Genomic DNA, 24835 nt, shown 5'->3' with positions numbered 1-24835 from the left:
TCTAATTAGGTCAGGCAAGTAAAATTATCTGTGTCTTGTCCCTTAAATTTATTTATATATATATATATATATATATATATATATATATATATATATATATATATATATATATATATATATATATATATGTATGTATGTGTGTGTGTGTATGTATATATATATATATATATATATATATATATATATATATATATGTATGTGTGTGTGTGTGTATATATATATATATATATATATAAATATAAATATAGCTGCGAGCAGCGATGGAGGGCCAAAGCCGCCGGCACCGCCACCCTGGCACCAGGATTGCGGTGCCACCGGCTTGGGCCCGTAATCGCTGCTCGCAGCTATATTTAGGGCCCGAGCACCGATGGTGTGAGGACCCTCTTGGAATTGCTCTGTTTATTATTATTAGGGCCCGAGCACCGATGGTGTGAGGACCCTCTTGGAATTGCTCTGTTTATTATTATTATTATTATTATTATTATTCTTCTTCTCCGCATTTAATTGCATTTTTGAGGGCCTAAACATGCTCGAAAACTCACGAAACTTTGCACACGCGTCAGAACTGGCGAAAATTTACATCTGATATAGGTTTCAGAATTGGACGGGGCAAAATGGCTCGATAGCGCCACCTATAAAAGTTCAACGGAGTGCGCCTCCCGCAACGTTCCACGTACGTGCACGAAATTCGGTACATACATGTAATGACCTAATACCTACAAAAAAGTCTCTTGGAGCATAGCCCTAAACACAACAGGAAGTCAGCCATTTTGAACTTCCTCTCAGATTTTTGTGCAGTTTTTGCCATTTTCAGGCCTCGTACTTTAACGAACTCCTCCTACAGTTTTAATCTGATCATCTTCAAATTTGGTGAGTGTAATCTTAAGGCCTTTGCGACGTTAAATTGCGAAGATCTTGAGTTTTCGTCAAAGGGCGGGTCCTCGGCGGCCTGACAAATTTCGATGTTTCGCCATGAAACAGGAAGTTGCTGTAACTCAGGCATGGAATGTCCAATCTGCCCCAAACTTCACACTTTTGATAAGCGTTCTGTCCTGAACACATGACCATGCTCATATTCAGTTACAGTCATAGCGCCACCTGCTGGCAACAGGAAGTGACATGTTTAACACTGATATGGACTCCTAATAACATATAAAAAAGTGCCAGCAAGTGCTAAACATGCTAACAACATAATAGAAGCATGCTAAAACATGCTAGCAAACTCTTAGCTAAGTGCTAAAGCATGCTATTATTGCAATTAAATAGGAATTTGCTGTAACTCAGGCATGGAATGTCCAATCTGCCCCAAACTTCACACTTTTGATAAGCGTTCTGTCCTGAACACATCTACATGAGAAAATTCAGTTATAGTAATAGCGCCACCTACTGGTAACAGGAAGTGACATGTTTAACACTCTTGTGGTCTCCTAATAACATATAAAAAAGAGCCAACAAGTGCTAAACAGGTTAGCAACATACTAGAAACATGCTAGCAAACACTTAGCTAAGTGCTAAAGCATGCTATTATTGCAATTAAATAGGAATTTGCTGTAACTCAGGCATGTAATGTCCAATCTGCCCCAAACTTCACACATTTGATAAGAATCATGGCCTGAACACATGTCTATGCTCAAATTCAGTTATAGTAATAGCACCACCTACTGGCAACAGGAAGTGACATGTTTAACACTTTGATGCCGTTCTAGCAACATGTTAAAAATGCCATTGAGTTCTATACATGCTAGAAACATGTTAAAACATGCTAGCAGTACTTAGCTAAGTGCTAAACCATGCTAATTCAATGAAACAGGACTTTGTTGTTACTCAAGAAGGCAATGTACAATCTACCCCAAACTTCACACGTTTGATAAGAGTTATCTCTTGAACACATGTCCATGCTCATATTTAGTTATAGTCATAGCGCCACCTGCTGGCAACAGGAAGTGACGTTTAACACTGTTCTTGACTCCTAATAACATATAAAAAAATGCAAGTAGGTGCTAAACATCCTACCAACATACTAGAGACTTGCTAAAACATACTAGCAAACACTTAGCTAAGTGCTAAAGAATGATATTACTGCAATTAAATATGAATTTGCTGTAACTCAGGCAAGGAATGTCCAATCTGCCCCAAACTTCACACTTTTGATAAGCGTTCTGTCCTGAACACATGATCATGCTTACAGTCATAGCGCCACCTGCTGGCAGCAGGAAGTGACATGTTTAACACTGTTATGGACTCCTAATAACATATAAAAAAGTGCCAGCAAGTGCTAAACATGCTAACAACATACTAGAAACATGCTAAAACATGCTAGCAAACTCTTAGCTAAGTGCTAAAGCATGCTATTATTGCAATTAAATAGGAATTTGCTGTAATTCAGGCATGGAATGTCCAATCTGCCCCAAACTTCACACATTTGATAAGAATCATGGCCTGAACACATGTCTATGCTCAAATTCAGTTATAGTAATAGCGCCACCTACTGGCAACAGGAAGTGACATGTTTAACACTTTTATGCCGTTCTAGCAACATGTTAAAAATGCCATTGAGTTCTAAACATGCTAGAAACATGTTAAAACATGCTAACAATGCTTAGCTAAGTGCTAAAGAATGTTAATTCAATGAAACATGACTTTGTTGTTACTCAAGAAGGCAATGTCCAATTTGCACCAAACTTCACACGTTTGATAAGAGTTCTGTCCTGAACACACATCCATGCTCATATTCAGTTATAGCCATAACGCCACCTACTGGCAACAGAAACTGACATGGTTAACACCGTAATGCAGTACTAACCACATAATTATTGTGTACTAAGCATGCTAGAAACAGACTAAACATGCTAGCAACACTTAGCTGAGTCATGAAGCATGCTATTATCACCATTATACAAAACATTTTGTAACTGACTTTGACATACTCTTACTATATATACCTCCTTAAATGTACATTTCCCAACCATGCTCTGTCTTCCTAAAGCCACCGAGTGTTGATGGCACGGGTGCGAGGGCCCTTTCATCGCTGCTTGCAGCTTTAATTAGGGCCCGAGCACCGATGGTGTGAGGACCCTCTTGGAATTGCTCTGTTTATTATTATTATTATTATTCTTCTCCGAATTTAATCGCATTTTTGAGGGCCTAAACATGCTCGAAAACTCACGAAACTTTGCACACGCGTCAGAACTGGCGAAAATTTACATCTGATATAGGTTTCAGAATTGGGCGGGCCAAAATGGCTCGATAGCGCCACCTATAAAAGTTCAACGGAGTGCGCCTCCCGCTGTGTTCCACGTACGTGTACGAAATTCGGTACATATATGTACGGACCTAATACCTACAAAAAAGTCTCTTGGAGCATAGCCCTAAACACAACAGGAAGTCAGCCATTTTCAACTTCCTCTCAGATTTTTGTGCAGTTTTTGCCATTTTCAGGCCTCGTACTTTAACGAACTCCTTCTACAGTTTTTATCTGATCATCTTCAAATTTGGTGAGTGTAATCTTAAGGCCTTTGCGACGTTAAATTGCGAAGATCTTGAGTTTTCGTCGAAGGGCGGGTCCTCGGCGGCCTGACAAATTTTGATGTTTCGCCATGAAACAGGAAGTTGCTGTAACTCAGGCACGGAATGTCCAGTCTGCCCCAAACTTCACACGTTTGATAAGCGTTCTGTCCTGAACACATGACCATACTCATATTCAGTTACAGTCATAGCGCCACCTACCGGTAACAGGAAGTGTCATGTTTAACACTGTTGTGAACTCCTGATAACATATAAAAAAGTGCCAGCAAGTGCTAAACATGCTAACAACATACTAGAAACATGCTAAAACATGCTAGCAAACAATTAGCTAAGTGCTAAAGCATGCTATTACTGCAATTAAATAGGAATTTGCTGTAACTCAGGCACGGAATGTCCAATCTGCCCCAAACTTCACACGTTTGATAAGAGTCATGGCCTGAACACATCTACATGAGAATATTCAGTTATAGTAATAGCGCCACCTACTGGTAACAGAAAGTGTCATGTTTAACACGTTGATGCTGTTCTAGCAACATGTTAAAAATGCCATTGACTTCTAAACATGCTAGAAACATGTTAAAACATGCTAGCAATACTTAGCTAAGTGCTAAATCATGCTAATTCAATGAAACAGGACATTGATGTTACTCAAGAAGGCAATGTCCAATCTGCGCCAAACTTCACACTTTTGATAAGCATTCTGTCCTGAACACATCTACATGCTCATATTCAGTTACAGTCATAGCGCCACCTGCTGGCAACAGGAAGTGACATGTTAAACACTGTTGTGGACTCCTGATAACATTTAAAAAGGCCCAGCAAGTGCTAAACATGCTAACAACATACTAGAAACATGCTAAAACATGCTAGCAAACAATTAGCTAAGTGCTAAAGCATGCTATTACTGCAATTAAATAGGAATTTGCTGTAACACAGGCACAGAATGTCCAATCTGCCCCAAACTTCACACGTTTGATAAGAGTCATGGCCTGAACACATCTACATGAGAATATTCAGTTATAGTAATAGCGCCACCTACTGGTAACAGGAAGTGTCACGTTTAACACGTTGATGCCGTTCTGGCAACATGTTAAAAAATGCCATTGACTTCTAAACATGCTAGAAACATGTTAAAACATGCTAGCAATACTTAGCTAAGTGCTAAAGCATGCTAATTCAATGAAACATGATGTTGTTGTTACTCAAGAAGGCAATGTCCAATCTACGTCAAACTTCACACTTTTGATAAGCGTTCTGTCCTGAACACATGACCATGCTCATATTCAGTTAGTCATAGCGCCACCTGCTGGCAACAGGAAGTGACATGTTAAACACTGTTCTGGACTCTTAATAACATATAAAAAAGTGCCACTAACTGCTAAACATGTTAGCAACATACTAGAAACATGCTATCAAATACTTAGCTAAGTGTTAAAGCATGATATTACTGCAATTAAATATGAATTTTCTGTAACTCAGGCATGCAATGTCCAATCAACCCCAAAATTAATATGTAATATGCTAGAAACATCATAAAATATGCTAGAAATGCTAAAGGAAGTTGTTGTAACTCAAGCATACAATGTCCAATCTGCCCCAAACTTCACATGTTTGATAAAAGTCCTGCACCGAACACATCTACATAGCGATATTCAGATATAGACATAGCCCCACCTACTGTCAACAGAAACTGACATGGTTAACACAGTAATGCAGTACTAACCACATAACTATTGTGTATTAAGCATGCTAGAAACATACTAACCATGCTAGCAACTACTATATATACCTCCTTAAATGCACATTGCCCAACCATGCTCTGTCTTCCTAAAGCCACCGAGTGACGATGGCACGAGTGCGAGGGCCCTTTCATCGCTGCTTGCAGCTTTAATTATTATTAGGGCCCGAGCACCGATGGTGTGAGGACCCTCTTGGAATTGCTCTGTTTATTATTATTATTATTATTATTCTCCGCATTTAATTGCATTTTTGAGGGCCTAAACATGCTCGAAAACTCACAAAACTTTGCACACGCGTCAGAACTGGCGAAAATTTACATCTGATATAGGTTTCAGAATTGGACGGGGCAAAATGGCTCGATAGCGCCACCTATAAAAGTTCAACGGAGTGCGCCTCCCGCAACGTTCCACGTACGTGCACGAAATTCGGTACATACATGTAATGACCTAATACCTACAAAAAAGTCTCTTGGAGCATAGCCCTAAACACAACAGGAAGTCAGCCATTTTGAACTTCCTCTCAGATTTTTGTGCAGTTTTTGCCATTTTCAGGCCTCGTACTTTAACGAACTCCTCCTACAGTTTTCATCTGATCATCTTCAAATTTGGTGAGTGTAATCTTAAGGCCTTTGCGACGTTAAATTGCGAAGATCTTGAGTTTTCGTCAAAGGGCGGGTCCTCGGCGGCCTGATAAATTTCGATGTTTCGCCATGAAACAGGAAGTTGTTGTAACTCAGGCATGGAATGTCCAATCTGCCCCAAACTTCACACGTTTGATAAGAGTTCTGTCCTGAACACATGACCATGCTCATATTCAGTTATAGTCATAGCGCCACCTGCTGGCAACAGGAAGTGACATGTTTAACACTGTTATGGACTCCTAATAACATATAAAAAAGTGCCAGCAAGTGCTAAACATGCTAACAACATACTAGAAGCATGCTAAAACATGCTAGCAAACTCTTAGCTAAGTGCTAAAGCATGCTATTATTGCAATTAATTTGCTGTAACTCAGGCATGGAATGTCCAATCTGCCCCAAACTTCACACTTTTGATAAGCGTTCTGTACTGAACACATCTACATGAGAATATTCAGTTATAGTAATAGCGCCACCTACTGGTAACAGGAAGTGTCATGTTTAACACGTTGATGCCATTCTAGCAACATGTTAAAAATGCCATTGACTTCTAAACATGCTAGAAACATGTTAAAACATGCTAGCAATACTTAGCTAAATGCTAAAGCATGCTAATTCAATGAAACAGGATGTTGTTGTTACTCAAGAAGGCAATGTCCAATCTGCGCCAAACTTCACACTTTTAATAAACGTTCTATCCTGAACACATGACCATGCTCATATTCAGTTACAGTCATAGTGCCACCTGCTGGCAACAGGAAGTGACATGTTAAACACTGTTGTGGACATATAAAAACATATAAAAAAAGTGCCAGCAAGTGCTAAACATGCTAACAACATACTAGAAACTAGAGCCCGACCGATATATCGGCAGGCCGATATTATCGGCCGATATTAGGCATTTTCAAAACTATCGGTATCGGCATTTATAACGGCCGATAAATAAATATTTCAAAAATAAAATAAAAACGGACGAAACACCCTTCAACCATGTTATGAGTGTTGGCGTTGTATAGTTAGTCCACCAGAGGGTACTCTACACCGTCCCTGTTGGCAACACTCGTGTATAACGCGCCACACATTCTGCAACCTGCTGATCCAGCCAGAGTCGGGCAGAGAGAACCGCGAGTGAGATCATCGGTGAAGTGTGTTCATGGTGAGTTGGTAACGACTCACTAGACATACGTTGCTTGAATAACAATTAAAAGAACATCCCTATCAGTTCTCTTAACTCAAATAAGGATGACAAAATTCGTGACTCATGTCCAGTTTTGCTGCGGTTAAATAAGCCGAGAGTGAAGCGGAACAACGCGACGTAGGCTATATTCACATAAAATGTTAACACTGCAGTTCACAAAAGTTCATAATGTGCATGTGCTTTAATGCTTTGTCGGTTAAACATTTAATTTTAAATGCTGATGCGCTGTTCTAACGTGTGCGTTTCTCAGCGCGTACATGTGAAGCTCACATGCACTAAAAGCCTTTCTACCAGCGCCTGGATACTGGACTAAGTTATCTTTCGAGTATTATTGTGCTAATACTGTTAAATACACACAATATTTACATAAACAAAGTCGGTTGTCTAAAGTGAAGGCAAAATTGAGAGAAAATCTGTTTGTCAAATGCGTGTACATTAGACGTGTCGTGCTCAGCTTTTAAAGAGACAGTAGCAATTGTAAACACATTGCCTCTTGTCCTTAAAGGGATAGTTCACCCAATAATAAAAATGATCTCATTATTTACAGGCACTCTAATGTTGTTCCAACTGTATTAATTTCCTTCTAATATTTTTCTAATATTAATAGTTTGAAGAATGTGGGTATGATAACCAAACAGTAACCAAACAGTAGCTGGTCCCCATTGACTTCCAAAGGAGAAAAATATACTATGGAAGTCACTGGGGTACATCAACTGTTTGGTTACCCACATTCATCCAAATAACTTATTTTCAACAGAAGAAAAAAACAACTTGAGAGAGTAAATTATGACTATTTGAATTTGTTGTCAATTTTAATGTGAAATTGTTGTTTTTGTTCAAAGGACTAAACGTTTAGTCTTAAAAAAAAATCTTAAGTTTGTATTTTTATACATTTTATTTATCAGAACTTTAATATATTTTGATGTTCTTCTGTTCTGTTGTGACAATAAAAGAAACAAGTTTCTTTTTAAAATGCATTATCATATTATTTTAGTTAAAACTCATAAATAACTACAAATAACTAATGTTAGGGAAATTTGTTAATGTTTTGTTGCGCGTTTCTGAAAAAAAAATAAAAAATATCGTCCGATATATCGGAATATCGGATTTTAAAACCAACAAATATTTGTACCGGTATCGGCCTTCAAAATCCTTTATCGGTCGGGCTCTAGTACCCATCAAAAGTTTGTACACACCAATTGTAAAGTGTGTCCAAACTTACTGTACTATAATACACATAAATAATATTGCTACTGTATTATAATATACACATAAATAATATCGGCCGATATATCGGTATCTGGCTTTTTTTTATCGGTATCGGCATCGGCGCCCAAAAATCCATATCGGTCGGGCTCTACTAGAAACATGCTAAAACATGCTAGCAAACACTTAGCTAAGTGCTAAAGCATGCAAATGCTGCAATTAAATAGGAATTTGCTGTAACACAGGCATGGAATGTCCAATCTGCCCCAAATTTCACACGTTTGATAAGAGTCATGGCCTGAACACATCTACATGAGAATATTCAGTTATAGTAATAGCGCCACCTGCTGTCAACAGGAAGTGACATGTTTAACACTGTTGTGGTCTCCTAATAACATATAAAAAAGAGCCAGCAAGTGCTAAACAGGTTAGCAACATACTAGAAACATGCTAGCAAACACTTAGTTAAGTGCTAAAGCATGCTATTACTGCAATTAAATAGGAATTTGCTGTAACTCAGGCATGGAATGTCCAATCTGCCCTAAACTTCACACGTTTGATAAGAATCATGGCCTGAACACATGTCTATGCTCAAATTCAGTTATAGTAATAGCGCCACCTACTGGCAACAGGAAGTGACATGTTTAACACGTTGATGCCGTTCTAGCAACATGTTAAAAATGCCATTGAGTTCTAAACATGCTAGAAACATATTAAAACATGCTAGCAATACTTAGCTAAGTGCTAAAGCATGCTAATTCAATGAAACAGGACTTTGTTGTTACTCAAGAAGGCAATGTACAATCTACCCCAAACTTCACACGTTTGATAAGAGTTATCTCTTGAACACATGTCCATGCTCATATTTAGTTATAGTCATAGCGCCACCTGCTGGCAACAGGAAGTGACGTTTAACACTGTTCTTGACTCCTAATAACATATAAAAAAATGCCAGTAGGTGCTAAACATCCTACCAACATACTATAGACATGCTAAAACATACTAGCAAACACTTAGCTAAGTGCTAAAGAATGATATTACTGCAATTAAATATGAATTTGCTGTAACTCAAATGTCCAATCTGCCCCAAACTTCACACTTTTGATAAGCGTTCTGTCCTGAACACATGACCATGCTTATATTCAGTTACAGTCATAGCGCCACCTGCTGGCAACAGGAAGTGACATGTTTAACACTGTTATGGACTCCTAATAACATATAAAAAAGTGCCAGCAAGTGTTAAACATGCTAACAACATACTAGAAACATGCTAGCAAACTCTTAGCTAAGTGCTAAAGCATGCTATTATTGCAATTAAATAGGAATTTGCTGTAACTCAGGCATGGAATGTCCAATCTGCCCCAAACTTCACACTTTTGATAAGAGTCATGGCCTGAACACATCTACATGAGAATGTTCAGTTATAGTAATAGCGCCACCTACTGGCAACAGGAAGTGACATGTTTAACATGTTGATGCCGTTCTAGCAACATGTTAAAAATGCCATTGATTTCTAAACATGCTAGAAACATGTTAAAACATGCTAACAATGTTTAGCTAAGTGCTAAAGAATGCTAATTCAATGAAACATGACTTTGTTGTTACTCAAGAAGGCAATGTCCAATTTGCACCAAACTTCACACGTTTGATAAGAGTTCTGTCCTGAACACACATCCATGCTCATATTCAGTTATAGTCATAACGCCACCTACTGGCAACAGAAACTGACATGGTTAACACAGTAATGCAGTACTAACCACATAATTATTGTGTACTAAGCATGCTAGAAACAGACTAAACATGCTAGCAACACTTAGCTGAGTCATGAAGCATGCTATTATCACCATTATACAAAACATTTTGTAACTGACTTTGACATACTCTTACTATATATACCTCCTTAATTATACATTTCCCAACCATGCTCTGTCTTCCTAAAGCCACCGAGTGTTGATGGCACGGGTGCGAGGGCCCTTTCATCGCTGCTTGCAGCTTTAATTATTAGGGCCCGAGCACCGATGGTGTGAGGACCCTCTTGGAATTGCTCTGTTTATTAGGGCCCGAGCACCGATGGTGTGAGGACCCTCTTGGAATTGCTCTGTTTATTAGGGCCCGAGCACCGATGGTGTGAGGACCCTCTTGGAATTGCTCTGTTTATTATTATTATTATTATTCTTCTCCGCATTGAATTGCATTTTTGAGGGCCTAAACATGCGCGAAAACTCACGAAACTTTGCACACGCGTCAGAACTGGCGAAAATTTACATCTGATATAGGTTTCAGAATTGGACGGGGCAAAATGGCTCGATAGCGCCACCTATAAAAGTTCAACGGAGTGCGCCTCCTGCAACGTTCCACGTACGTGCACGAAATTCGGTACATACGTGTAATGACCTAATACCTACAAAAAAGTCTCTTGGAGCATAGCCCTAAACACAACAGGAAGTCAGCCATTTTGAACTTCCTCTCAGATTTTTGTGCAGTTTTTGCCATTTTCAGGCCTCGTACTTTAACGAACTCCTCCTACAGTTTTAATCTGATCATCTTCAAATTTGGTGAGTGTAATCTTAAGGCCTTTGCGACGTTAAATTGCGAAGATCTTGAGTTTTCGTCGAAGGGCGGGTCCTCGGCGGCCTTACAAATTTCGATGTTTCGCCATGAAACAGGAAGTTGCTGTAACTCAGGCATGGAATGTCCAATCTGCCCCAAACTTCACACGTTTGATAAGAGTTCTGTCCTGAACACATGGCCATGCTCATATTCAGTTATAGTCATAGCGCCACCTGCTGGCAACAGGAAGTGACATGTTTAACACTGTTATGGACTCCTAATAACATATAAAAAAGTGCCAGCAAGTGCGAAACATGCTAACAACATACTAGAAGCATGCTAAAACATGCTAGCAAACTCTTAGCTAAGTGCTAAAGCATGCTATTATTGCAATTAAATAGGAATTTGCTGTAACTCAGGCATGGAATGTCCAATCTGCCCCAAACTTCACACTTTTGATAAGCGTTCTGTCCTGAACACATCTACATGATAATATTCAGTTATAGTAATAGCGCCACCTACTGGCAACAGGAAGTGTCATGTTTAACACGTTGATGCCATTCTAGCAACATGTTAAAAATGCCATTGAGGTCTAAACATGCTAGAAACATGTTAAAACATGCTAGCAATACTTAGCTAAGTGCTAAAGCATGCTAATTCAATGAAACAGGATGTTGTTGTTACTCAAGAAGGCAATGTCCAATATGCGCCAAACTTCACACTTTTAATAAACGTTCTGTCCTGAACACATGACCATGCTCATATTCAGTTACAGTCATAGTGCCACCTGCTGGCAACAGGAAGTGACATGTTAAACACTGTTGTGGACATATAAAAACATATAAAAAAAGTGCCAGCAAGTGCTAAACATGCTAACAACATACTAGAAACATGCTAAAACATGCTAGCAAACACTTAGCTAAGTGCTAAAGCATGCTATTGCTGCAATTAAATAGGAATTTGCTGTAACACAGGCATGGAATGTCCAATCTGCCCCAAACTTCACACGTTTGATAAGAGTCATGGCCTGAACACATCTACATGAGAATATTCAGTTATAGTAATAGCGCCACCTGCTGTCAACAGGAAGTGACATGTTTAACACTGTTGTGGTCTCCTAATAACATATATAAAAGAGCCAGCAAGTGCTAAACAGGTTAGCAACATACTAGAAACATGCTAGCAAACACTTAGCTAAGTGATAAAGCATGCTATTACTGCAATTAAATAGGAATTTGCTGTAACTCAGGCATGGAACGTCCAATCTGCCCCAAACTTCACATGTTTGATAAGAATCATGGCCTGAACGCATGCCTATGCTCAAATTCAGTTATAGTAATAGCGCCACCTACTGGCAACAGGAAGTGACATGTTTAACACGTTGATGCCGTTCTAGCAACATGTTAAAAATGCCATTGAGTTCTAAACATGCTAGAAACATATTAAAACATGCTAGCAATACTTAGCTAAGTGCTAAAGCATGCTAATTCAATGAAACAGGACTTTGTTGTTACTCAAGAAGGCAATGTACAATCTACCCCAAACGTCACACGTTTGATAAGAGTTATCTCTTGAACACATGTCCATGCTCATATTTAGTTATAGTCATAGCGCCACCTGCTGGCAACAGGAAGTGACGTTTAACACTGTTCTTGACTCCTAATAACATATAAAAAAATGCCAGTAGGTGCTAAACATCCTACCAACATACTAGAGACATGCTAAAACATAATAGCAAACACTTAGCTAAGTGCTAAAGAATGATATTACTGCAATTAAATATGAATTTGCTGTAACTCAGGCATGGAATGTCCAATCTGCCCCAAACTTCACACTTTTGATAAGCGTTCTGTCCTGAACACATGACCATGCTTATATTCAGTTACAGTCATAGCGCCACCTGCTGGCAACAGGAAGTGACATGTTTAACACTGTTGTGGACTCCTAATAACATATAAAAAAGTGCCAGCAAGTGTTAAACATGCTAACAACATACTAGAAACATGCTAAAACATGCTAGCAAACTCTTAGCCAAGTGCTAAAGCATGCTATTATTGCAATTAAATAGGAATTTGCTGTAACTCAGGCATGGAATGTCCAATCTGCCCCAAACTTCACACTTTTGATAAGAGTCATGGCCTGAACACATCTACATGAGAATGTTCAGTTATAGTAATAGCGCCACCAACTGGCAACAGGAAGTGACATGTTTAACACGTTGATGCCGTTCTAGCAACATGTTAAAACATGCTAACAATGCTTAGCTAAGTTCTAAAGAATGCTAATTCAATGAAACATGACTTTGTTGTTACTCAAGAAGGCAATGTCCAATTTGCACCAAACTTCACATGTTTGATAAGAGTTCTGTCCTGAATACACATCCATGCTCATATTCAGTTATAGTCATAACGCCACCTACTGGCAACAGAAACTGACATGGTTAACACAGTAATGCAGTACTAACCACATAATTATTGTGTACTAAGCATGCTAGAAACAGACTGAACATGCTAGCAACACTTAGCTGAGTCATGAAGCATGCTATTATCACCATTATACAAAACATTTTGTAACTGACTTTGACATACTCTTACTATATATACCTCCTTAAATGTACATTTCCCAACCATGCTCTGCCTTCCTAAAGCCACCGAGTGTTGATGGCATGGGTGCGAGGGCCCTTTCATCGCTGCTTGCAGCTTTAATTATTATTATTATTATTCTTCTTCTTCTTCTTCTCCGCATTTAATTGCATTTTTGAGGGCCTAAACATGCTCGAAAACTCACGAAACTTTGCACACGCGTCAGAACTGGCGAAAATTTACATCTGATATAGGTTTCAGAATTGGACGGGGCAAAATGGCTCGATAGCGCCACCTATAAAAGTTCAACGGAGTGCGCCTCCCGCAACGTTCCACGTACGTGCACGAAATTCGGTACATACATGTAATGACCTAATACCTACAAAAAAGTCTCTTGGAGCATAGCCCTAAACACAACAGGAAGTCAGCCATTTTGAACTTCCTCTCAGATTTTTGTGCAGTTTTTGCCATTTTCAGGCCTCGTACTTTAACGAACTCCTCCTACAGTTTTAATCTGATCATCTTCAAATTTGGTGAGTGTAATCTTAAGGCCTTTGCGACGTTAAATTGCGAAGATCTTGAGTTTTCGTCAAAGGGCGGGTCCTCGGCGGCCTGACAAATTTCGATGTTTCGCCATGAAACAGGAAGTTGCTGTAACTCAGGCATGGAATGTCCAATCTGCCCCAAACTTCACACTTTTGATAAGCGTTCTGTCCTGAACACATGACCATGCTTATATTCAGTTACAGTCATAGCGCCACCTGCTGGCAACAGGAAGTGACATGTTTAACACTGTTGTGGACTCCTAATAACATATAAAAAAGTGCCAGCAAGTGTTAAACATGCTAACAACATACTAGAAACATGCTAAAACATGCTAGCAAACTCTTAGCCAAGTGCTAAAGCATGCTATTATTGCAATTAAATAGGAATTTGCTGTAACTCAGGCATGGAATGTCCAATCTGCCCCAAACTTCACACTTTTGATAAGAGTCATGGCCTGAACACATCTACATGAGAATGTTCAGTTATAGTAATAGCGCCACCAACTGGCAACAGGAAGTGACATGTTTAACACGTTGATGCCGTTCTAGCAACATGTTAAAACATGCTAACAATGCTTAGCTAAGTTCTAAAGAATGCTAATTCAATGAAACATGACTTTGTTGTTACTCAAGAAGGCAATGTCCAATTTGCACCAAACTTCACATGTTTGATAAGAGTTCTGTCCTGAACACACATCCATGCTCATATTCAGTTATAGTCATAACGCCACCTACTGGCAACAGAAACTGACATGGTTAACACAGTAATGCAGTACTAACCACATAATTATTGTGTACTAAGCATGCTAGAAACAGACTGAACATGCTAGCAACACTTAGCTGAGTCATGAAGCATGCTATTATCACCATTATACAAAACATTTTGTAACTGACTTTGACATACTCTTACTATATATACCTCCTTAAATGTACATTTCCCAACCATGCTCTGCCTTCCTAAAGCCACCGAGTGTTGATGGCACGGGTGCGAGGGCCCTTTCATCGCTGCTTGCAGCTTTAATTATTATTATTCTTCTCCGCATTTAATTGCATTTTTGAGGGCCTAAACATGCTCAAAAACTCACGAAACTTTGCACACGCGTCAGAACTGGCGAAAATTTACATCTGATATAGGTTTCAGAATTGGACGGGGCAAAATGGCTCGATAGCGCCACCTATAAAAGTTCAACGGAGTGCGCCTCCCGCAACGTTCCACGTACGTGCACGAAATTCGGTACATACATGTAATGACCTAATACCTACAAAAAAGTCTCTTGGAGCATAGCCCTAAACACAACAGGAAGTCAGCCATTTTGAACTTCCTCCCAGATTTTTGTGCAGTTTTTGCCATTTTCAGGCCTCGTACTTTAACGAACTCCTCCTACAGTTTTAATCTGATCATCTTCAAATTTGGTGAGTGTAATCTTAAGGCCTTTGCGACGTTAAATTGCGAAGATCTTGAGTTTTCGTCGAAGGGCGGGTCCTCGGCGGCCTGACAAATTTTGATGTTTCGCCATGAAACAGGAAGTTGCTGTAACTCAGGCATGGAATGTCCAATCTGCCCCAAACTTCACACATTTGATAAGAGTTCTGTCCTGAACACATGACCATGCTCATATTCAGTTATAGTCATAGCGCCACCTGCTGGCAACAGGAAGTGACATGTTTAACACTGTTATGGACTCCTAATAATATATAAAAAAGTGCCAGCAAGTGCTAAACATGCTAACAACATACTAGAAGCATGCTAAAACATGCTAGCAAACTCTTAGCTAAGTGCTAAAGCATGCTATTATTGCAATTAAATAGGAATTTGCTGTAACTCAGGCATGGAATGTCCAATCTGCCCCAAACTTCACACTTTTGATAAGCGTTCTGTCCTGAACATATCTACATGAGAATATTCAGTTATAGTAATAGCGCCACCTACTGGTAACAGGAAGTGTCATGTTTAACACGTTGATGCCATTCTAGCAACATGTTAAAAATGCCATTGACTTCTAAACATGCTAGAAACATGTTAAAACATGCTAGCAATACTTAGCTAAGTGCTAAAGCATGCTAATTTAATGAAACAGGATGTTGTTGTTACTCAAGAAGGCAATGTCCAATCTGCGCCAAACTTCACACTTTTAATAAACGTTCTGTCCTGAACACATGACCATGCTCATATTCAGTTACAGTCATAGTGCCACCTGCTGGCAACAGGAAGTGACATGTTAAACACTGTTGTGGACATATAAAAACATATAAAAAAAGTGCCAGCAAGTGCTAAACATGCTAACAACATACTAGAAACATGCTAAAACATGCTAGCAAACACTTAGCTAAGTGCTAAAGCATGCTATTGCTGCAATTAAATAGGAATTTGCTGTAACACAGGCATGGAATGTCCAATCTGCCCGAAACTTCACACGTTTGATAAGAGTCATGGCCTGAACACATCTACATGAGAATATTCAGTTATAGTAATAGCGCCACCTGCTGTCAACAGGAAGTGACATGTTTAACACTGTTGTGGTCTCCTAATAACATATATAAAAGAGCCAGCAAGTGCTAAACAGGTTAGCAGGGTTGCCAACTCTCACGCATCTCGCGTGACAGTCACGCATTCAGCCTCAATCTCACGCTCTCACGCTCAACAAAGAAATCTCACGCAAAAATAGACATTCTTCTGTGCTGTATTTTTTTTTCCACTCATGTGCACTAAATTTCAGAATTACTATAAACAATTCAGGCTCTTAACTACTGGATGGACCACTAGTTATGGCGCAAATTAGTTAAAAATCTCCCAGAACCTAGAGCGAGCACGCATGCGAGACAGAGACTGTCGTCCAAACCAACCGATAGCGCGCGCACGCACGGCAGCGAGGGAAAGTCTTACAACTGCGCATTTTATCAGTTGCGGCGCCTTCATCTATAGGCTACACTGCAGCACGACGTATATTCACATCAAATGTTAACGCAGAGGAACGGGACACTGCAGTTCACAAAAGTTCATTATTTGCATGTGCTTTAAAGCCTTGCCGGTTAAACATGTCATTCGCTGCTGATGCGCTGTTCAAATATGCGCTTTACTGAGCGCGTACACTCGACGCGCACATGCACTAAAAGGGACATTCTACCAGAAATGTACATTTCCACTTATAAAAATCTTGGGGGAAAAAATATATTTTTCTTAAATCTGAACGTTGAGTATAATGGAGGACATGTTAAACTATGAGAGAAACATATCATCCCATCTCAGCATGTTTTTATGATTGAATAAAATACAGTTTTATATGCATTTCACCCCTAAAATGTCAGGCCCTGTCACAGACAAATTTGTATTTGTTAGAATGGTTTCATAATGAATTTCTTTGATACAAATAGCATTTTCTTATTGATCACATGTCCCTGATTGTATCTAACATGGTTTTATAATTCCTTTAAGAAATATAAGTAACTTTTCGGTCAACTGTAGTACACAAAAATCACAGAATACCCACCAGGCACTCATATAGTTGTAAAATAACTACCTTTACATAGGAGATTTTTACAAAAACATAGTAGTGGATAGTAGTGGATATATATCCCCACCTTCATCTACACAGGTAAAGAGATTAATTAATTAATATTTCCTCAAATAGTACATTTTTGTCATAATTTCCTGTGTGACAGGACTGACCATGGCGTGACAGGACTGACAGTACTGTGACAGGACTGACTTTATGGATTTTGATGATGCAGAAAAAGTTATGTTTTGTGTTCTTTATTTAAGTTTTGATTGCCATTTCTTTTTTAAATTATTATTATAATTTTAATGTTAATGTAATATTAGACTATGGTAAAATTCAGCCAAGGACATACACAATATTGGCAAAAGTATTGGGACAGCCCTCCAAATAATTGAATTCAGGTGTTTAAATCACTGTTTGAAATCACTGTGTTTAAATTCCATGGCCACAGTTGTATAAAAATCAAGCACCTGGGCCTTCATTTTACTATTGCATGTGTTAAATACATAATATATGCAATAAATGTAATAAAAAAGAACAATAACATTAATTTGTAAGCCCGTGTCACACAGGAATGTGACAGGGCCTGATGTGACAGGGCCTGACGGTTGGCCATTTTAAACTGCCATTACTCAGCCTGCTAGCATGCTAGCATAAAAACTGTTAACATGCAAGCAAGGAATTTCAGTAACCTTTTTAGACATGTTTTGAATTTAAAACATTTTCATTATTTTCTGGAATGTTTTACCGTGACAGGGCCTGACCCTTTAGCTCGTCTTCCTAAAAAAAACATACAAAAACAAGCTTAAAATCATACAATTCAATGACAGAATGCACCCTTGATCAATGTCAGCTTCATCTGGATCAAATGATGTCACTTCCTCTGAGTGATACCCTTAAAGGTGTATTTCAAACATTTTATGTAGAGTTTTATGTAAACGTGACAGGACTGACCAAAACATGGGGACAGTTGTAAAATAGAATTTATTTGTAGAATTTATATATAATTTCATGTTTTTGATCAGTTGATGTGAATGATAACAGCTTAAACTTGTTATTGATGGAGCTTTTTTCCTAAATAACAGTTTTAAGCATAACAAAACTATGGAAGCTGTAGCTCCAATTTGGCTGAGGACAAGGACATGGACAGGATTTGTAATTTTCAAAAGTGTTTTTAATAAAGAAAAAAATATCTGAGAACCTAATGAATGACATATTCCTTTACAGAACAACTAACAGAAATCAACTATGAGCCAGTTTTAGGAATTTTTGGATGAAATACTTTTTTAGACACTGTAACAATTCAAGGACAGATAATGTACGTTTCTGGTAGAATGTCCCAAAAGCCTGTTACTGGACTAAAAGTTATCTTTTGAGTCTTATATTGCGCTAATACTGTCAAATACAGACAATGTTTACATAAACAAAGTTGGTTATGTCTAAAGTGAAAGCAAACAGAGAAAATTAATTAAAATCTGCTTGTCATGCGTGTATATTAGACGCGTCGCGTGCAGTTCTTAAAGAGACAGTAGCCCTAATAATAAACATGCTGCCACTTGTTCTTAAAGAGATAGTTCACCCAAAACCAAACAGTTGCTGGTCCCCATTGACATACATAGTAGGAAAAAAATATACTATGGAAGTCACAGGGGTACATCAACTGTTTGGTTACTGACATTCTTTCAAATAACGTTTATTTTCAACAGAAGAAAGAAACTTATTCAGGTTTAAAACAACTTAAGAGAGTAAATTATGACTTTTTGGGGGGAGAACTATGCCGTTAATGTTAATAAAACAACAAAACACACAGAGGAAATCATTCACTGCTCTTGACTGAGAACTTTAAGTCTGTTGTGTTTTATTTTCATATTTGTCCATTTAATTACTTTCTTCAATTCTACTGTTAAATACACCTATAGCTGAAAAAATAAAGCACTGTTTATTTCATTTGTATATTAAGTTGTGTATGTGTAATATGTATCTCTGTTCTTAATTTTTAATAACAAAGAAAATAGTGACAAAGATTTTATCTTCGCCACTTTGACCTAAATGTCTGCCATTCTTTTTTATTTTATATTTTGTTACCTATATTTTGTTATAAGGCTTTGTTTTTAAAATAGGGACATTAGTTTGGCTGTAATGCTCAGTCACATGCAAAATAGTAAAACCAACATGAAAAAGAATCATGATAAAATCGTGATTTTTTCTGAAAAAAAAACAAAAATTGTGATATTATTGCCATATCGTCCACCCCAGGTGTAAAAAAGTGCCTAGATGTGCTTAGATGCTAAAAATGTGTTATTATTGATCATTATATCACACTACAATTAAACATAATGAAACATTCATTTGAATTGAAATATTATTTATTAGCTTTTTCTAGAGATTGCAGTCATGCATGACATGGTGAAAAATGACTTGAAATAATACTGAAAATAGGTTAAGATGAATGTTAAAGGTGTGCCCCCCCTAAAAGCACAAGGGCCCCCCCCCCCCCAGTTAAGTCAAGACATTGAGGATGCTAAATTGCGGACGGATTTTTGATATCTCAAACGGTTTGGCCGTGGCGAGGACACGAATTTATGGCGAATAATGGAAACAGGAAGTGTGTTATAACTTCTGCATACATTAACTGATATTGATTAAACTTCAGCAGTGTGTTCGTTGTAAGAGGCCGATCACATGGATGTGACTATTGTGAGTCAAGTTATAGCGCCACCTACTGGCAGCAAGAAGTGTGTCACTTTCAAAATGCTTTGAAATCACCCTCTTATTTTTACCCGATTTGCTTCAAACTTTATCTGTATAATGTAGACACACAGCAGATGTAGACCTGTGAAAGGATTATTGATATCTTAGATACTGTTGCCGTGGCAACGCATCAAACTTTAATTTTCTTTTTGGATGCTTTTTAGACTTTTAAGATGCTTGAAATTGGATGAAACTCGACAGACACATCACATTTATTAGCCAGTAGACATGTGCAAAGTTTCAGAAACGGGCGTGGTGGAATGGCTCAGTAGCGCCACCTTTAGTCAAAAATGGGGGCTTAGTTTTTCATAGAATTACAAAACTTGGTATGTATATTGTTCTCATCAAACCGGACAACTTTCTAATTTACAGTTATTAGCTCAGACCATCAGAAAGTCAGATATTTTGGTTTGAATGTGGATTTTCTGGAGAATTTTCTCTCTCTCTCTCTGTCTCTGTGTGTGTGTGTGTGGAGGGGGTGGGGGGGATTTGTCTATTCGATTTAATCTTTGTTTTTCAAGGTTTCAGGGGCATTTGGGGCCCTTAACATGCTCAAAAACTCTTGAAACTTTGCACACAGGTCAGAGCCCACGGTCATCAGGGCCGGGCTGAAGCTGGTACCCGGGCGTGGCAGGGGGGCTCAACAGCACCCCCTTGAACACGGTCTGAAAACTTGGTCCATATATCAAAAACTCTTGCATGAATTAATATGAAACTCGGTACGCATATAGATCTCATCGGGCCGAACAAATTCCGCACTCTAAATTATTAGCTCCGCCCAACAGGAAGTCTGCTATTATGGGTTGTTTGAAAAACGCATGCTGTGGAATTTGATGTACTCATCCTAGAGAATTCATCCACTCGCCTCCAAACTCGGTCAGCATGAAGTCAAGACATTGAGGATTCTAAATTGCGGATGGATTTTTGATATCTCGAACGGTTTGGCCGTGGCGAGGAAATGAATTTATGGCGAGAAAAGAGAAACACGAAGTGTTATAACTTCTGCATACATTAACTGATCTTGATCAAACTTCAGCAGTGTGTTCATGGTAAGAGGCCGGTCAGATGGATGTAACTATTGTGAGTCAAAGTTATAGCGCCACCAACTGGTAGCAGGAAGTGTGTCACTTTCAAAATGCTTTTGACAAAAGTGGGGGGGTTACTTTTACCCACAGTTACAAAAATCAGTACGCATATTGGTCTCATCGAGCCGGACAACTTTCTAATTTACAGTCATTAGCTCCGAGCAACAGGAAGTCAGATATTTTGGTTTGAATGTGGATTTTTTGGATATGTCAGACTCTGAGTTTTTAGTTACTCCTCCTAAGTGGTTTATTTTATTCACACCAAACTTAATAAACCATATATATATATATATATATATATATATATATATATATATATATATATAAATATAGCTGCGAGCAGCGATGAAGGGCCAAAGCCGGCGGCACCGCCACCCCGGTGCCTTTAGGTAACTAAAGGCATCGGGGTTGCGGTCCCACCGGCTTGGGCCCGTAATCGCTGCTCGCAGCTATATTTAGGGCCCAAGCCCTGAAAGGGCGAAGGCCCTATTGTTTTCGGTAGGATTATTGTTTATTATTATTATTATTATTTTTTTTTTATTTTTTTTTCTACTTCTTGGGCACTTTTGGGGCCCTTAACATGCTCAAAAACTCTTGAAATTTTGCACACACGTCAGAACCTGCGGCCAACAGGGCCGGACTGAAGCTGGTACCCGGGCGTGGCACGGGGGCTCGACAGCGCCCCCTGGAATGGTGTCTGAAAAATTGGTCCATAAATCAAACACGCTTGCATGTAATAATATGAAACTCAGTCCACATATAGATCTCATCGGGCCGAACAACTTTCGTGCTCTAAGTTTTACACCAGCCCAAAAGGAAGTCGGTTATTATACGTTGTTTGGAAAATGCATACAATGGAATGTGAAATACTCCTACTAGGGAATTCATCCGATCGCCACCAAACTAGGTGTGAATGAAGTCAAGACATTGAGGATGCTAAATTGCGGACGGATTTTTGATATCTCGAACGGTTTGGCCGTGGCGAGGAAATTAATTTATGGAGAGAAAAGAGAAACAGGAAGTGTGTTATAACTTCTGCATACATTAACTGATCTTGATAAAACTTCAGCAGTGTGTTCGTTTTCAGAGGCCGATCACATTGATGTGACTATTGTGAGTCAAAGTTATAGCGCCACCAACTGGCAGCAGGAAGTGTGTCACTTTCAAAATTCTTTGAAGTCACCCTCTTATGTTTACCCGATTTGCTTCAAACTTTATGTGTATAATGTAGACACACGGCAGATGTAGACCTGTGAAAGAATTATTGATATCTTAGATACTGTTGCCGTGGCAACGCATCAAACTTTAATATTCTTTTCGGATGCATTTGAGACTCTTAGCATGCTTGAAATTGGATTAAACTCGACAGATACATCACATTTATTAGCCAGTAGACATGTGAAAAGTTTCAGAAAAGGGCGTGGCAGGGGGGCTCAACAGCGCCCCCTTGAACGGGGTCTGAAAACTTGGTCCATATATCAAACACGCTTGCATGAATTAATATGAAACTCGGTACACATATAGATCTCATCAGGCCGAACAACTTTCCCTCTGTCAAGTTTCACGCCAGCCCAACAGTAAGTCGGCAATTATGGGTTGTTTAGAAAACGCTTGCTGTGGAATGTGAAATACTCCTCCTAGAAAATTCATCCCATCCCCGCCAAACTCGGTGTGCATGAAGTCAAGACATTGAGGATGCTAAATTGCGGACGGATTTTTGATATCTCGAACGGTTTGGCCGTCGCGATGAAACAAATTTATGGCGAGAAAGAGAGACACGAAGTGTTACAACTTCTGCACACATTAACTGATCTTGATGAAACTTCAGCAGTGTGTTTGTGGTAAGAGGCCGGTCAGATGGATGCAACTATTGTGAGTCAAAGTTATAGCGCCACCAACTGGCAACAGGAACTGTGTCACTTTCAAAATGCTTTTGACAAAATAGGGGGGTTACTTTTACCCACAGTTACAAAAATCAGTACATATATTGGTCTCATCGAGCCGGACAAGTTTCTAATTTACAGTCATTAGCTCTGACCAACAGGAAGTCAGATATTTTGGTTTGAATGTGGATTTATTTGCAAAATCGGCCTCTGAATTTTATATATATATATATATATATATATTAGTGGTGGGCCGTTATCGGCGTTAACGCAGCGAGACTCTTATCGCGCGATAAAAAAAATATCGCCGTTAATCTATTCTCCAAGTTGGGTTGGGAGCGTTGGGAGCTGGCTCAAGCTACACAAGCTATGATGACGCAATCTACCCGCGGCTGCGAGGAACACCCGGCTGCAACGCATCATATTCGTCGTCATCTTAAGTAAACACGGCTGAAAGTGAAAGCTGGTGTAAAAGATCCGTGCAACATCCATTATTTGGACTTGGTTTGTATTTAAGCCGTCCGACGTAGACTGTGTGGTGTAACAGTTCGGTAAGTTAACACACGACTAATCCGTTCTACCACCTCAAATTCAAAACGAAACATATCACTGAATACCAGCGCGCGCGTATTATTCCCAATATATCTTAGTGAGTGGTGTAGCACATAATCTCTTTTTATTAAAAGCGCCCGATTTTAAGATTTGTTGTTGTGTTTCTTTTTAACTGAAAAGACATCAGTTAGACAATAGCCTATTCTAATTTTAAATTTGGGGTTTCATAAGCTCCAAGCCATAATAAACATTAGACCTACTTAAGTCTCTGCAGCTAGTGTACTTAAATTTTATTTATCTGCAAAATTATGTTGTATACTTACAGTTTTGCACAATATATGTTCTCAAAACTACATACACCCTTTCAAAAAAAAAAAGAAAAAAAAAAAATACATTTAGCAGTTGTTTAGCAGGGTCTGTGTAACCTGTTCTGAAATGGTTTTATTATAATATCGTTATCGCAAGAGGCTGCAATGTATATCACAATATGGATTTTAGGCCATATCGCCCATCCCTAATTGATAGCCTATAGTAGTTGATAATAACATAGGCCTACCTAATGTTGCCTACGGACGGTAACAGTACAGTAGTAACCTTTTACAGTCTATGAGTAGAACAGCTTTCTCAAGCAGTTTGTGATGCATTTTGGAAACAGGAGATGAGCCCCTGGTCTAATGCGCCACATGGTTTGAGAAACCCGTTCTCAAAGACTTACTTTTATAGTCATTATTTGGGTAGCACACATACTCTGAATGCCTTCGGCAGAATTCAAATGAGCCATTTTAATCTAGATTAATCTAGATTGGCTTGGGCCCGCAATCGCTGCTCGCAGCTATATTTAGGGCCCAAGCCCTGAAAGGGCGAAGGCCCTATTGTTTTCGGTAGGATTATTATTATTATTATTAGGGCCCAAGCCCTGAAAGGGCGAAGGCCCTATTGTTTCCGGTAGGATTATTATTATTATTATTATTATTATTATTATTATTATTATTATTATTTTGTCAACCTTTCGGGCACTTTTGGGGCCCTTAACATGCTCGAAAACTCTTGAAATTTTGCACACACGTCAGAACCCGCGGCCATC

The sequence above is a fragment of the Squalius cephalus genome, assembly GCF_949319135.1.
Source record: "Squalius cephalus genome assembly, chromosome: 24".
NCBI classification, from domain to species: Eukaryota; Metazoa; Chordata; class Actinopteri; order Cypriniformes; family Leuciscidae; genus Squalius; species Squalius cephalus.
The sequence above is the reverse complement of the archived record's forward strand: the minus strand, read 5'-3'. Positions refer to the sequence as shown.